General features: G+C 32.7%; 1 long non-coding RNA gene across 1 annotated transcript; it reads left to right on the top strand.

Annotated features, from left to right (window-relative positions):
* Window positions 1–610: 610 nt before the first annotated feature.
* Window positions 611–14,895, top strand: LOC126892236 (uncharacterized). Its single transcript, XR_007700739.1, has 3 exons — window positions 611–771; window positions 1,521–1,671; window positions 14,719–14,895. It is a non-coding gene; the product is annotated as an uncharacterized LOC126892236 (long non-coding RNA).
* Window positions 14,896–15,334: the final 439 nt, after the last annotated feature.

Here is a 15,334-nt window from a genome sequence, read left to right on the forward strand (position 1 = left end):
ATTTGTTAAATTATTTAATGAAATCCCACTTGTTTGGGCTGTGGTTTCACTTCTAACAGAAACTCCTGCAGAATCGCATACATTAGTAGTATTACTAGTATTAGAATAATTGCGGAACACCCTTCTTCCCAAGCCCGTTCAGTTTCTTCAAATTCACTTTCGCTCATATTTTAATTTATAATAATTAAAATTGTACTTAAAATTATTGACAACTAAATAAAAACTCAATTCTCCATTGTTGTTATGCACCCTAGTTACTACCTGACAACCAAAGTATCTATCTTGATAAAATGAATGAAACTAGTCAATATGACGAAAATGTTTAATTTTATAATAATTTATAATGGTACCAATCGTGCAAAAAACGTTATAAGCATGTCGAACGTTAAGGGTAACCGATCTCAGACAATAATTGGAGTCGTCGCGCCGCTCCTCCTCCAAACAATTTTGGTCTTCGATCGGTATAAAACCCTTACCGTTCTCCATACTTAGTATACTATTATTTACTTCTTGTTAATATGTAGGATGTGAATTTTTAGATACTTGTTTGAGTAAAAAAATCACGTTTGAACAAATTAATAAAAAAACTAATAATACTCTATTTACAGTATACGCTCTGAGCTTCGCTGGTGTCGCTCCTAGCGGTTACTAATTCAACTTTTACCGGTAATTTTTAAATTTATTATTTAATTGTTATCGCTTAATATTTACAACGCAAAAAAGTAATTAAATTGTAATCGATTTTTTTAAGATTTTTCTAATCATTTTGACGTTCTATTGATAAAATATCAATTTCTTACTTCGGATACTTTGACAATGATCGTGTAGATGGCGCTAAGATTATAATAGATCACGCTCACAGCGTATACGCTGTGAGCTCGTACGTAGAGGGGATATTTACAAATTCGCGAACGCCAGTAGTGACAAGTTTGTAAACGTTTACCGTAAATTTGACATAAATGTCAAAGTGATTAATTTAAAATTAAAATTAAAAACATTAATTATAAACAATATTAGTTGGTCAAAGCTGTGGTATATATTTTTACTTTAAATATACTTACGTTTTAAATACTGAATTTAAGTTTTTTTAATGTTCCGTAATATCTAATTATAAATAATCTATTATACTCTTAGCGCCATCTACACGATTATTGTCAAAGTATCCGAAGTAAGAAATTGATATTTTATCAATAGAACGTCAAAATGATTAGAAAAATCTTAAAAAAATCGATTACAATTTAATTACTTTTTTGCGTTGTAAATATTAAGCGATAACAAATAAATAATAAATTTAAAAATTACCGGTAAAAGTTGAATTAGTAACCGCTAGGAGCGACACCAGCGAAGCTCAGAGCGTATACGCTCTGAGCTTCGCTGGTGTCGCTCCTGGCGGATTACTAATTCAACTTTCACCGGTAATTTTTAAATTTATTATTTAATTGTTATCGCTTAATATTTACAACGCAAAAAAGTAATTAAATTGTAATCGATTTTTTTAAGATTTTTCTAATCATTTTGAGGTTCTATTGATAAAATATCAATTTCTTACTTCGGATACTTTGACAATAATCGTGTAGATGGCGCTAAGAGTATAATAGATTATTTATAATTAGATATTACGGAACATTAAAAAAACTTAAATTCAGTATTTAAAACGTAAGTATATTTAAGGTAAAAATATATACCACAGCTTTGACCAACTAATATTGTTTATAATTAATGTTTTTAATTTTATTTTTAATTTAATCACTTTGACATTTATGTCAAATTTCCGGTAAACGGTTACAAACTTGTCACTACTGGCGTTCGCGAATTTGTAAATATCCTCTCTACGTACGAGCTCACAGCGTATAGCCCGAAATAAACAGTACTGAAACTAAAACATAGGTGTCTCTTTGTGCGCGCTGTCATACCCAAATTAATTAGTATAGACCTGTCAAGTAGTCCTTAAACAATTAAGTAGTAAGGCCTAATTGTTAGAAATGGTGTTGAGTACAGAGAAGACAGTGTTTCTGCTGGAGCATTATTTTCGCTCATACGGAATCAGCCGATAATATCAAATACTGAAGGACGGGACAACTTGCCATACTTTTGAACAGTTCGTCCATTTCTTCAGAGACATTTTCCAAGCAGATTGATTTTACGATTTACTGATTTGCCTTATCTTTCACATTCTCCAGACCTCATATCTCCAGACGGATACATTTGAGGCATGTCTAAAACTGCCGTTTTTGTGCCGTCAGAGACCTCTTAGTGAACCTGAGACAACCCTTATTCTATAACATGATGATGATGAGAAACTTGGAACATCTGTATGAAGTCTGTCTTGAGCGATGAGGAGCACATTTATAACATGGATTAATAAGTAATAAAGTGTTAATAATATGTATTTTCTAAAACACTAAAATAATTACAAGTTCAGTACTGTTTATTTTGGGCTATACTGTATTTTGATATTATTTACTCATTAGTTACCATTTATATGCACCTAATTCAAGACACATACTTTGTTAAAATATCATTGTATATACCACTTACAATGATTTTTACATAAAATTCTGAAAAAAAGTGGTATTGTAACTCGACCTAAATCAGGACCAATAATGTTAACAACAATGTGGTAACTAAAAGTGAAACGCTGGAGAAAAGTTATAAAATATGGAGTAAGAACATTACAAAAAATGTAAAAACTGACGCAGTAAAAAAATAAAATGTGGACATTTCTTTAAATCGCTCTCCCGTAAAGTAAGCAAAAGTGAGTTACAATGTTTTTCATATCAAGGTGCCAATTTGGTCAACATAAAACTACTAAAACAATCGGACATTGTTAGCTTCTGATCATTTTTTTTTTAATTATGTAAAGTAATGTTAAAATCAGTTAGGCCACTCTGGCTCTCATGGCCTCAATTTTCTCGTTAACGGATTAACGGACTGCACACTTTTTAGTCCGTGTATGGATAAGAGCAGCCACAGATAAGCAAGGGTAGAGGCAAAAAATAAAGGAGAACAAGGCTCAATTTGGGCTGTAGTGCCGTGGAAGAAAAAGAAGAAGAAGAATTTTATAATTCACTATTACAGCTAAAAATGCATTTTCCGCAATTAATCAAGATATTAATCATATTTGTTCTATTTCTTATCTGGTTTCCTTCAATCATTAGCCGTAGTAAATTACGCTCATTGCTGACATCACTTAAACACGCCCGAATGGAATTATCGCCATAATTTCTAAACGTTTCTTTAAATGTTCCTCCCAGTTGGCTCTATTTTTAAGATTGCTGTCGATTACAAGACATCGGGGATGCTGTGACCGAGCAGGACAGGTCTCTCCTGCAACATTCCCCACGCTCTTGTAGATCCGCGCGGCATTAGTTGCGAACGTCTATCGGCCCTGAATCCGTCGTTGCGCGCCAAGGAAATTTAATTTTGTCATCTTGTTCTTTTTCCAGATGAGATTATATCGCGATTTCTACTTTTTGCTTTATTATTCGAGTAATAAGGGAACCAGCAGCGTGTAACGGCGTAGGACATAAACGATAGATGTTCATAGTTTATAGGAACATAATTGTTTTAATAAAGATCTAATTATAGTGTCATGGGGGATTATGCTTTCCGAGTGCTTATTTTGCACCGTTTATTTTAGCGTATGGCATTTCGACACATTTATAAGATTACAATAAACAAGTTACATTAAAATTGACTTTACTTAATTTTATTATAAATAAATTACTTCATCATCCAGCCCTTTGCGTCCACTGCTGGACATAGTCATCCCTAATTTTTGTTCATTGTGGATAGCGGGTAGCGGGTAGGAACTCCTTAGGAGTCCCTTGGATTCTATTGGATAGTCCTATCAAGGAAAGTGAATCAATCCCTGCCCTCCTAAGATTCTAGCAGCTTTTTGACCCGAGAAGCTAGCACCTGCTAATGATCCCTTGTCCAGAGATACGGATGAAGTTCAGAACGGCATCCAAGCCGACGAAGAACGGCATCCAAAACAGCGTCGGACCCAGAATGGGCGGCTGAAACCAACCAGCGTGGTGTTAAAGACTAAATACCCCTCATGAAAATGGCAGTTGTAAAAAATTACTTAATACTGTCCAATTTATAGCCAAATGTCGCGAGGCAAATGTAGTTAATCGACTCGATAGTTGCAAATAGGAAATCTCGCCGCAGTTGTATGACGGTGATGGTAGCTTATCCCATCTTTGCAACATATACGCACATCGACCATGTTGAATTCTGATGCGGGTAAGGGTGCACCATATCTTACGTGGCAGCTTAAAATCAGGAGGTGCCTCTGTGATGCAAGGTATAACTGTATTTGGTTAAGCTCCCGACCATGCATGAATTCGTTTGGTCATTATGTTGAACCCAGAGGCTTCAGCTGATTCTGACGTATTGCTAAGGATATTGTTACTCGTATTCTTTAGTTAACAGATTGAGTCGACAGAGATGTGGTATTTGTTATTCCTTGTATACTCTCATTTTTTTATGCTAGTCTCAATCTATAAAGAATTCTGATTTCATGTTGATTGAAACGATTTCTTGAGATTAATATTTCTTGTCATCCTAATTATTATTCTCTCATACACATAGGTAACATACAAAAATATTGAATATATTGTATAGTTCTAGCAAAAAACCATAACCCTTGAAAAGTCTAATCTAAATATTTCGTAGCGGGTTGATTTCCGTCCTGTGCCCGTGGCTTGAACAAACAGAATAATTTTGATTAATAGTCCAGTCGGACCACCTGGTGTTAATACCATTAGTTTGATTCTGCCTTCAGTACCACGCTCCGCACACAGCGGAATAAATGGAACAAACTTAATTTAAAAAATTCGATCGTCCGGTAATTAACCAATGTTTGATTTGTGACCAACCCGATTATAATACTTTACATGAAAAAAAACGTTACACAGCCCCCCACGCAATTTAAACCTGGTGGAACACGAGTGTTTCCAATCGGAGTCTGCTATAAACATCATAATCAAAACACTGACTATCGGAGCAGTAGTCTAGCGCAGTTGATAATCGTCTGACTCACTACAAATTATTTGGTTTTCAAAGTACTCGAACACAAGTGACAAACTAAAAAAACAGAAAGTAACAAAGACTTAGCATGGGCAAGAGCAAACCAAAAAATTAGCGGCTGGGTAATATCTCAGGTTAAAATATAAGGATAGAAATAATCTTTTGACTTATTTTGTGAGCATTTCGAACAAATTCCAATATAAGATTATATTTAATGAATTATTTTGTCAGAAATTCGAACAAATTCCAACATTAGATTAATCTTTTCATCTTTATTTTGTTTTATTGGTGTTCTACGTGTCTTGTGAACACTTCGTTTTCCTTGTCATCGTCAGTTCTTCTTCTGTTTATTTACTATCTCTTGATTTACTTTCCATTTCGATTGAAACAATTGCTTGAGATTATTATTTATTGTCACCCTAATTATTACTCTCTCAGACACATAGGTATACAAAATATACATAATATACAAACATATCGAGAATATGTGGTACATTCCTAGCAAAAAAACCATTACCCTTGAACAGTCTAATCTAAATATTTTGTAGCGGGTTGATTTCCGTTTGGTGCCCGTGGTTTAAACAAACAGAATAATTTTGATTAATAGTCCAGTTGGACCCACACTCACCGCACCACCACTCCCCGCACACAGCGGAATAAATGGACCAAACTTAATTTAAAAAATTCGATCGTCCGGTAATTAACCAATGTTTGATTTGTGACCAACCAGATTATAATACTTTACATAAAAAAACGTTACACAGCCCCCCACACAATTTAAACCTGGTGGAACACGAGTGTTTACAATCGGAGTCTGCTATAAACATCATAATCAAAAAACTGACCATCGGAGCAGTAGTCTAGCGCAGTTGATAATCGTCTGACTCACTACAAATTATTTGGTTCTCAAAGTACTCAAACACAAGCGACAAACTAAAAAAAAAGCAGAAAGTAACAAAGACTTAAAATGGGCAAGACCCAAAACAAATAATTTGCGGCTGGCTATATCTCAGGTTAAAGTATAAGGATCGAAATAATCTTTTGAATAATTAAATATTTAATGACTTATTTTGTGAGAATTTCGAACAGATTCCAAAATTAGTTTAATCTTTTCATTTTTATTTTGTTTCATTGGTGTTCTATGCGTCTTGTGAACACTTCGTTTTCCTTGTCATCGTCAGTTCTTCTTCTGTTTATTTACTCTCTCTTGATTGACTTTCCATTTTCATTGAAACAATTGTTTAAGATTATTATTAATTTCTTGTCACCCTAATTATTACTCTGTCAGGCACATAGGTAACATACAAAAATATTGGATATATTGTACATTCCTAGCAAAAAAACCATTACCCTTGAAAAGTCTAATCTAAATATTTCGTAGCGGGTTGATTTCCGTCCGGTGCTCGTGGCTTGAACAAACAGAATAATTTTGATTAATAGTCCAGTCGGACCACCTGGTGTTAATACCATTAGTTTGATTCTGCCTTCAGTACCACGCCCCGCACACAGCGGAATAAATCGCACAAACTCAATTTAAAAAATTCGATCGCCCGGTAATTAACCAATGTTTGATTTGTGACCAACCCGATTATAATACAGTCGTTGGCCGGCTAGTTTGGCCGGTATTGATTTATAATTTTCAAGTACAAATAATTCATTTTGCTCACGACAACATATACTGCCGTCTACAGGGTGTATCAATAAGGCATGTTAATATGCGAGATTATTAAAATAATTCTAGTTTTAGGACTGTATTATAGGTGTGGTGCAAATGAATTATTAGAGTTAATTACAATAATAGCGTAATCAAGTTTATAAAAACGTTACCAATTACGCCAGGGAAATAAGGTAAAAATATACCATGTTCGGGACACTTGAGCAGCCAGGTTGCAAATGGGTTTTTTGGGTACTATGTACCTAATACATTATAAATACAAAAATGCCCGTCACAGTTCGGACGAGAATTTTAGTTATTAACAAATAAGTGCTAAAAATAGCATTTTTTTCGTTTAAATCCCCACAGGTAAAAATAGGGTAATTAAATATCTTATTTATAGTATCCTTCTTTTACAAGATAAGCAAAAGTTTAAAATGGCAGTTTTTGAATTTTGGTCCGATTATTTGTTGCTTCGGATAGTGCAAAATAAAACTAACATTTCGAAAATAAAAAATTTGCTAAAAACTTTTGCGAAAATGACTTAAGACTTTCATATTACACGAAAAGTTGAGTCAAATAGTATATACAGGGTGGTTCATCTTATTCGCCTCGGTCTCTGTACGGAAAACCACTTGATATTTTAAAAAAATTTCTTCACAGAAATATACAGGGTCTTTAATACTACAACTTAAAAATAATTTGAATTATACAGGGTGTTCCAAAAAAGAGTGGTATATCAAAGTTATATTTTTTCTTATGGAATGCCCTATATCTGATGACATTATTGAATTGACCTTAAAAAATAAGCTATACTTTCATAAGGGTTCCCTATACCTAAATACAGGGTGTTTTGATTTATTTCGATTTTTATAAAAATGTAAGGTTTTAGAAAAAAATAAATATCTACGAATCTAAGAAGCAGTAACAAATTCTTTCTTGGATCTTAATAATAGATTATTTAGTATACTTAAACAGATGCTTATTGCAACAAAATTTCTTACAGGGTGGTCAAAATATGAGATTGTTCTATTAACAAATTCAAGCTGTAATAACTTACTTATTTTAAATGGAACACCCTGTATTTTACTAGTCTACCGCGTAGAAAATTTGCTTAGCTTTCAATTTGTATTAGGGTTTCCTATACCTATCTTTTTACAGGGTGGTCAAAATATTAGATTGTTCTATTAACAAATAACAAATTCAAGCTGTAATAACTTACTTATTTTAAATGGAACACCCTGTAGCTTACTAGTCTATCGAGTAGAAAGTTTACTTAGCTTTCAATTCTTATTAGGGTTTCCTATAGCTATCTCCCTTAATTTTTTAAATATTTAAAGATTTCCTAATTTGTAAGCTTTAAAGATTAGAATTACATAAGTACCTATGTCGTGTTTATGTACAACACATCACCAACACCGGCAATATACTTAGACAAGATACTGTCAGTAATAATAAAATTTTCATTGTTATCATGTAATCACACAGAGTGTTGTATTATTTTAGTTGATTTTGGCCTACATGTGAAATTGAATAATATGTTTATTTTAAACTGCATACCCTATATTAGATGCCGTATTCTGGAAGATATTTAAATTATATTTCATTCCGTATAAGTATTTTCCATATCTTAACCCAACGGTTATTAAGTAAATTTAAGAACACCACTTTTTGTTTGAATCTTTAAATCGCAATTACAAACAATTAAATGCAATGGCTACTTTGACGAAAACGAGCCTATTGTACAAAAATATGTAAAAATGGGTATTTACAGAATAACATGGGAATTTATATTTACAGAATAACATGTGTATTGAGAATGTTAACATGGAATTGAAGAGATTTTAAATATCTTCCATTATAAAGAATAGAATATCGAGTATGTCATTTAAAATAAGAACACTCTGTGTGATTAAATGATAAAAATGTGAATTTTATTAATGAAACTATCTTGATTAAGATATTTAAGTATATTGCCGGTGTTCGTGATGTATTGTACATAACCACGACATAGGTACTTAATTCTAATTTTTAAAGCTTACAAATTAGGAAATCTTTAAATATTTAAAAAATGAAGCTAGATAGGTATAGGAAACCCTAATAAGAATTGAAAGCTAAGTAATTTTCTACTCGATAGACTAGTAAGATACAGGGTGTTCCATTAAAAATAAGTAAGTTATTACAGCTTGAATTTGTTAATAGAACAATCTAATATTTTGACCACCCTGTAAAAAGATAGGTATAGGAAACCCTAATACAAATTGAAAGCTAAGTAAATTTTCTACGCGATAGACTAGTAAGATACAGGGTGTTCCATTTAAAATAAGTAAGTTATTACAGCTTGAATTTGTTAATAGAACAATCTCATATTTTGACCACCCTGTAAGAAATTTTGTTGCAGTGAGCATCTTTTTAAGTATGCTAAATAGTCTATTATTAAGATCCAAGAAAGAATTTGTGACTGCTTCTTAGATTCGTAGATATTTATTTTTTTCTAAAACCTTACATTTTTATAAAAATCGAAATAAATCAAAACCCCCTGTATTTAGGTATAGGGAACCCTTATGAAAGTATAGTTTTTAAGGTCAATTCAATAATGTCATCAGATATAGGGCATTCCATAAGAAAAAATATAACTTTGATATACCACTCTTTTTTGGAACACCCTGTATAATTCACATTATTTTTAGGTTGTAGTATTACAGGCCCTGTATATTTCTGTGAAGAAAATTTTTTAAAATATCAAGTGGTTTTCCGTACAGAGACCGAGGCGAATAAGATGAACCACCCTGCACAAAAAATTTTAAGACGATTCGTTAATTAGTTTAAATTTTATTCAATTATTCAATTTGTTTATCCCAAAGAGTTTTTTTTTGGCAATGTTATTGTTCAGAAAATAATAATGATATAGCAATTCTGTTGAAACCGCTTGAAAGAAGAATAGTTATGTTTTCAAAATGTATAAAAAATCATTAAAAAGTCATTCTTATCATCTCGAAAACATTTTACTAAAGTAGAGTCATTTTTGGCTTATAACAATTTAAATAACTTTGTCAATATTGACTCTAAACTAAAACTACTTTCGTATTTGAAAGGCTGGTATTTTTACACGAATTTTCAAAAAAAAAACTTTTTGGCTAAGTTAATTACAGTCAAAGTTAGCCTTTTTTTTATTAAATTCACTGCTACTTTGTTTATAACAATTAAGCAATCTTACTAGCGCAACTTTTTTGAAGTTCAAGGTATGTGTAAAAGTTTGAGTAAACTTTGAACTTCAACAAAGTGGTTAATAAAGCTTTAAAAATGAAGTCCTAACGGAATTTATTCGTAGTCGGTGGAGGGTAATTATTAAAATCCGTGCACTCAAAAAATGAAATTGATTCTTCAAACATATGCTGCGATTAATATCTCCGGAGCTTGTTGATGGATTATGATCATAATTTTCTAATTTGTATGTACTCGTAGTCTTGTAGAGTACGTTATGTACACATATCCCCCACCTAACACTACAAAATGTTAGGGGGGACCTCCCTTATCACTCAGGACTATGAAAAATAGATTACGACCGATTCTAAGGCCTACCGAATATACATATATAATTTCCTAACAATCGGTAAAGCGGTCTCGGAGGAGTACTGCAACTAACACTGTAACAGGAGAATTTTATAGATGTAAATATATAGATGGCTATTAAAAAATAGGGGTTGCTGATAGAAGAGTGAAAATTAAGGGCTTTATGTATTTTTTAATTCTACACCATACAAAAATTAAGGTAGATCATTTTGTCCAAAAAAATAAAAAAAAATGTTAGGGACGGCAACCCCCTATAATTTATGGGTATGAAAAATAGAATAAAACCTATTCTCACTCCTATTGGATATACGTGTAAAATTTTATAAAAATCGGTCAAGCTGTTTCGGAGGAGTATAGTAACTAATACTATTATATGAGAATTTTATGTATATAGAAGTACGTGGGCAGTCCGATAAGTACTTAGCCTACAAAAGAAAAAGAAAAGTTTTGAAAAAGTGGCAATTTATTTCTCTACATAGTCTCCTTTTAGCTCGATGCACTTGACTCAGTAATGATCCAACTTCTTTAACCCGTCTGAAAAATACCTCTTTTCGAGGATTGCAAAATAGGCTTTCGTGGCGGCGATGACCTCCTCATTCGACTTAAATTTCTGCCCAGCGAGTGTCTATTTCAAGTTTGGAAACAAATAGTAGTCGCGCGGGCCCAAATCTGGAGAATACGGTGGATGGGGCAACAGTTCCTAGCCCAATTCGACCAATTTTTCCATGGCGACGGCGGAAGTGTGAGCCGGTGCGTTGTCATGGTGGAAGAGCACTTTTTTCTTTGATTCGAATCAGCCCAATAATTCGGCATAATAGGGCCCTGTGATCGTTTTTCCCTTCTCCAAGTAGTCGATATAGATCACACCTTGTGAATCCCAGAAAATGCTGGACATCACCTTTCCGGCCGATTGGACAGTCTTCGCCTTATTCGGAGCACGTGCGGCGGGTGCTGTCCACTTTTTCGACTGTTCCTTGGTTTCTGGTGTATACCAATGGATACATGTTTCGTCGACGATTATGAAACGACGTAAAAACTCCTTTGAATCACACTTAAATAGCGTCAAACACGGCTCTGAAGTGGTCTCACGGTTGCGCTTATTGGCTGAAGTGAGCAAACGCGGCACCCATCGCGCCGACAGCTTTCTCATGCCCAAAATTTCATGCAGGATATGACCTACGCGGTCTTTTGAAATGCCTACTGTGGCAGCTATCTCAAGCACCTTCAGTCGGCGGTCTGCCAATACAAGATTGTGGATTTTTGTCACGTTATTCTCCATGGTAGCAATTTTCGGGGCACCTACGCGTGGCTCATCAAAAACCGACCTCCGTCCACGTTGAAACCCATTAAACGAATTTTTGACAGTTACCATCGAAGGAGAAGAGTCACCGTACACAGCATCCAAGCGCTTTTTGGTTTCGCTGCGTGATTTCCCTTCCAAAAACAAGATTTAATCAGCAACCGATATTGCTCTTTTTCCATTTTATTAAAATCCGAGGACACGCTGATTTTCACAGGCAATCATTGATTACTTATCGGTACTGCCCTAGTAACTGTGAATTAAATAATAAAAACGAATAACTTTGACCGCAATTGACATAGGCAAAAAGTTTTTTTTTTGAAAATTCCACACCTGTAATTTTGAACCAATCAAAATACGTTATTTTGACAGATCTCCATGGCAACGGAGGTATTTTATCGGAAATTTTTTGCTCGTGGGGTACCCAACAGCGAATTATAGTGGAAATTTTTTGACGTTTACAATAACAGAACATTTTTGGCAGACTGGTTTTTATTTGTTTACATAATTTAGTTTTGATTCATTTTCTATCACTTGTAGTTACTCAAAACTTATGTAAAATTGAAGAATATACTATTTTCTATCTTAAAATGGTATTCCCATACAACTACAATGAGTAGAAATTACGAATTTGAAAGCCTAAATAATTGCTGACAAAGCTATGGCGCGCTATTAATCTGTTCATGCAGCTTTGGATTTTCAAATGCAAATTTGGTGTGGAATTTTCTTACCGAATACCACGCGAAGTCAAATTAATATCCGGAAATTTTTTTTTGATCATGAATATTTTTAGAAAATTTCCCTCGTCTGCGACTCGGAAAATTTTCAAAATATTCATGATCTCAAAAAAATTTCCGGAAATAATTTGACCTCTAGTGGTATTACTAGTGAAAATTCGTATAAAAATACCAGCTTTTGAAATCCCAAAGTAGATTTACTGTATATATAATAGTTAATATTAACAAAGCTATTCAAATTGTTTTTAAGCCAAAAATGACTCTACTTTAGTAAAATGTTTTCGGGATGATAAAAATGACTTTTTATTAATTTTTTAAATGCTTTGAAAATACAAGTGTTCTTCTTTTATGTGGTTTTCACATAATTGCTACATCATTATTATTTTCTGAACAATAACATTGCAAAAAAAGCTCTTTGAATTTTGTCTTCTGAATCCAAATCTGAAAACGGCATTTCGATACCTCTAACCGTCTTCGAGATAATCGACCTCAAAGTCTAAAATGTGACGTCACAATCCTTTTATTTTCTGCCGACACACTCAACGTCAGCTGAAATCGTTGCTAGTAAGTAGGCTAGTTTTCTAATCTGAATTTGTTAAACAAAGCGTACCTGGGTTAAACAAAGCTTGTTAAACAAAGCGTATTTACATTTGAGTTTGACACTTGGTGACATATGACAATGACATTTGATAGTGAATTTAATTATTATATAAAATAAATACGATGTTCAAAAACACAATTTGAGTATATTTTGAAAGCAATAATTTATTAACAATTTTTAAAAGGTTTATACGAGTATACGGTTTCCCATTTAATGGGAGTACCTAATGATAAATGGACTGTTCCATTTGTTATGAAATGAAAATTGTTATTATAGTCGGTTCGCTAAAGACACAACTGGCTAGTGATTTTAGTAGGTAATGTTTTTGTTTTTTGCAATTTTGCCAAAATTGGTAAAATTACTTAATGGTTATTAACTATTTAGTAGTTATTTTTTTTGGCAAATTGGGTAAAATTACTTACTAAAATCACTAGCCCGTTGTGTCTGCGTTTAGCGAACCGACTATATGAAATGGTGTTTGGAATAAAAAAATTATGGTCTGATATGTGCAATTACATCCTTTTAATGGAAAAAATATTTGAAGAATTTTCTCAAATTATGGATACCAACAACATTTTCATTTATACCTCTTTTATTTTTAATTTGACGAAGAAAAGTTATTCTTCATAAAAAGCTTTTCATGGCCTAAGATTTATGATGCAACCATCATAAATATATCAAATTTTATTAATTTTATACGAGGTATATAAAAAATATGAATTTCGATCAAGAGTAAAGTACCATTATAGTTCACAACATTTAAATTAGAATGATATATTGGCACATCAAAACATAATTTTTAATTGTATACAACTTTTCATAATAGCAATTTTCCACATTATGAAGTAAAACACGTAAATAAAAAAATTTTCGTTATGATAATGCTCGCATTTTTAGCTTGTTTGTTTTGATGTTCTTTATGACCTCACAATCCTTTTGAAGTCTTCTTAGCACTTCTGCATTTGTAACTCGTTGGATCCATGGTACTTTCAAAATCTTTCTATAGCACGACATTTCAAATGCTGTTAACTTTTTTTATTATCCACCTTTAGAGTCCAAATTTCCATTCCATACAATAGAGCACATGGCATCCTAAGGCTCTTATCCTCATCTCCAGAGGAAGGTCTCGATTAATAAACATTTTTTTTTTATTTTTATAAATACTTATCTTGCAGTTTCAATGCGTGTCCTGATTTCTCTACTTTGGCCATTGTTTGCATTTACCCAGGTTACTAGATATTTGTAGTTATTCACTCATTCTATTTGATACAGAGATATTTGAAGACGAACCATACACGACACAGTGTTGCCAATCGGCGGATAATTATCCGATTTGCGTACCTTTTTGAGAGTTGTCGTATCTTCTTCGTACCTTTAAATAAATCGGATATTTGCGGATATTTTTCAGTGTATCTACCATCGACTAAAACTTTCTCATCCATATATTCCCAACACCAACAACACATTAATTTTATTTGGTTCCACCCAAATTTTTATAAATAGCCTATACGCTCTGAGCTTCGCTGGTGTCGCTCCTAGCGGTTACTAATTCAACTTTTACCGGTAATTTTTAAATTTATTATTTAATTGTTATCGCTTAATATTTACAACGCAAAAAAGTAATTAAATTGTAATCGATTTTTTTAAGATTTTTCTAATCATTTTGACGTTCTATTGATAAAATATCAATTTCTTACTTCGGATACTTTGACAATAATCGTGTAGATGGCGCTAAGATTATAATAGATTATTTATAATTAGATATTACGGAACATTAAAAAAACTTAAATTCAGTATTTAAAACGTAAGTATATTTAAGGTAAAAATATATACCACAGCTTTGACCAACTAATATTGTTTATAATTAATGTTTTTAATTTTAATTTTAAATTAATCACTTTGACATTTATGTCAAATTTCCAGTAAACGTTTACAAACTTGTCACTACTGGCGTTCGCGAATTTGTAAATATCCCCTCTACGTACGAGCTCACAGCGTATACTGGATGCATGTTAGTGACATCCGATACTTTTCATCTTTTGACAAAAGGGACATGTGCCGATTCTTTTGTTTAGAATTTAAATGCACAAGTGCATCCACTTAAGGCATACTAATCCAATTCAAATTTCAAAAATCGTTATACAGTGTGAAAGCCACTTATGGAATAAAATTATTTGTGTCCTTGTTTTAAAGAATTATAAATAGCGCTGGGACCCGTCTATTTTAATATAAATAAATGTGCATTTTTTAAATATAAATTTAAATCTACAGGGTGATTGACGCAAGCCTGGCAGAGTCCATATGTTTTATTTCTATTGGAACACCCTATATATTTTTATATTTTTAAAAGCTGCGTAACAACCAATTTTATCGAAATATAATTAACAATAATACAGGGTGAAATTTTGAAATTTTGAAATTAGAAAGTATGGAAA

The sequence above is a fragment of the Diabrotica virgifera genome, chromosome 9 (assembly GCF_917563875.1).
Source record: "Diabrotica virgifera virgifera chromosome 9, PGI_DIABVI_V3a".
Lineage (NCBI taxonomy): Eukaryota > Metazoa > Arthropoda > Insecta > Coleoptera > Chrysomelidae > Diabrotica > Diabrotica virgifera.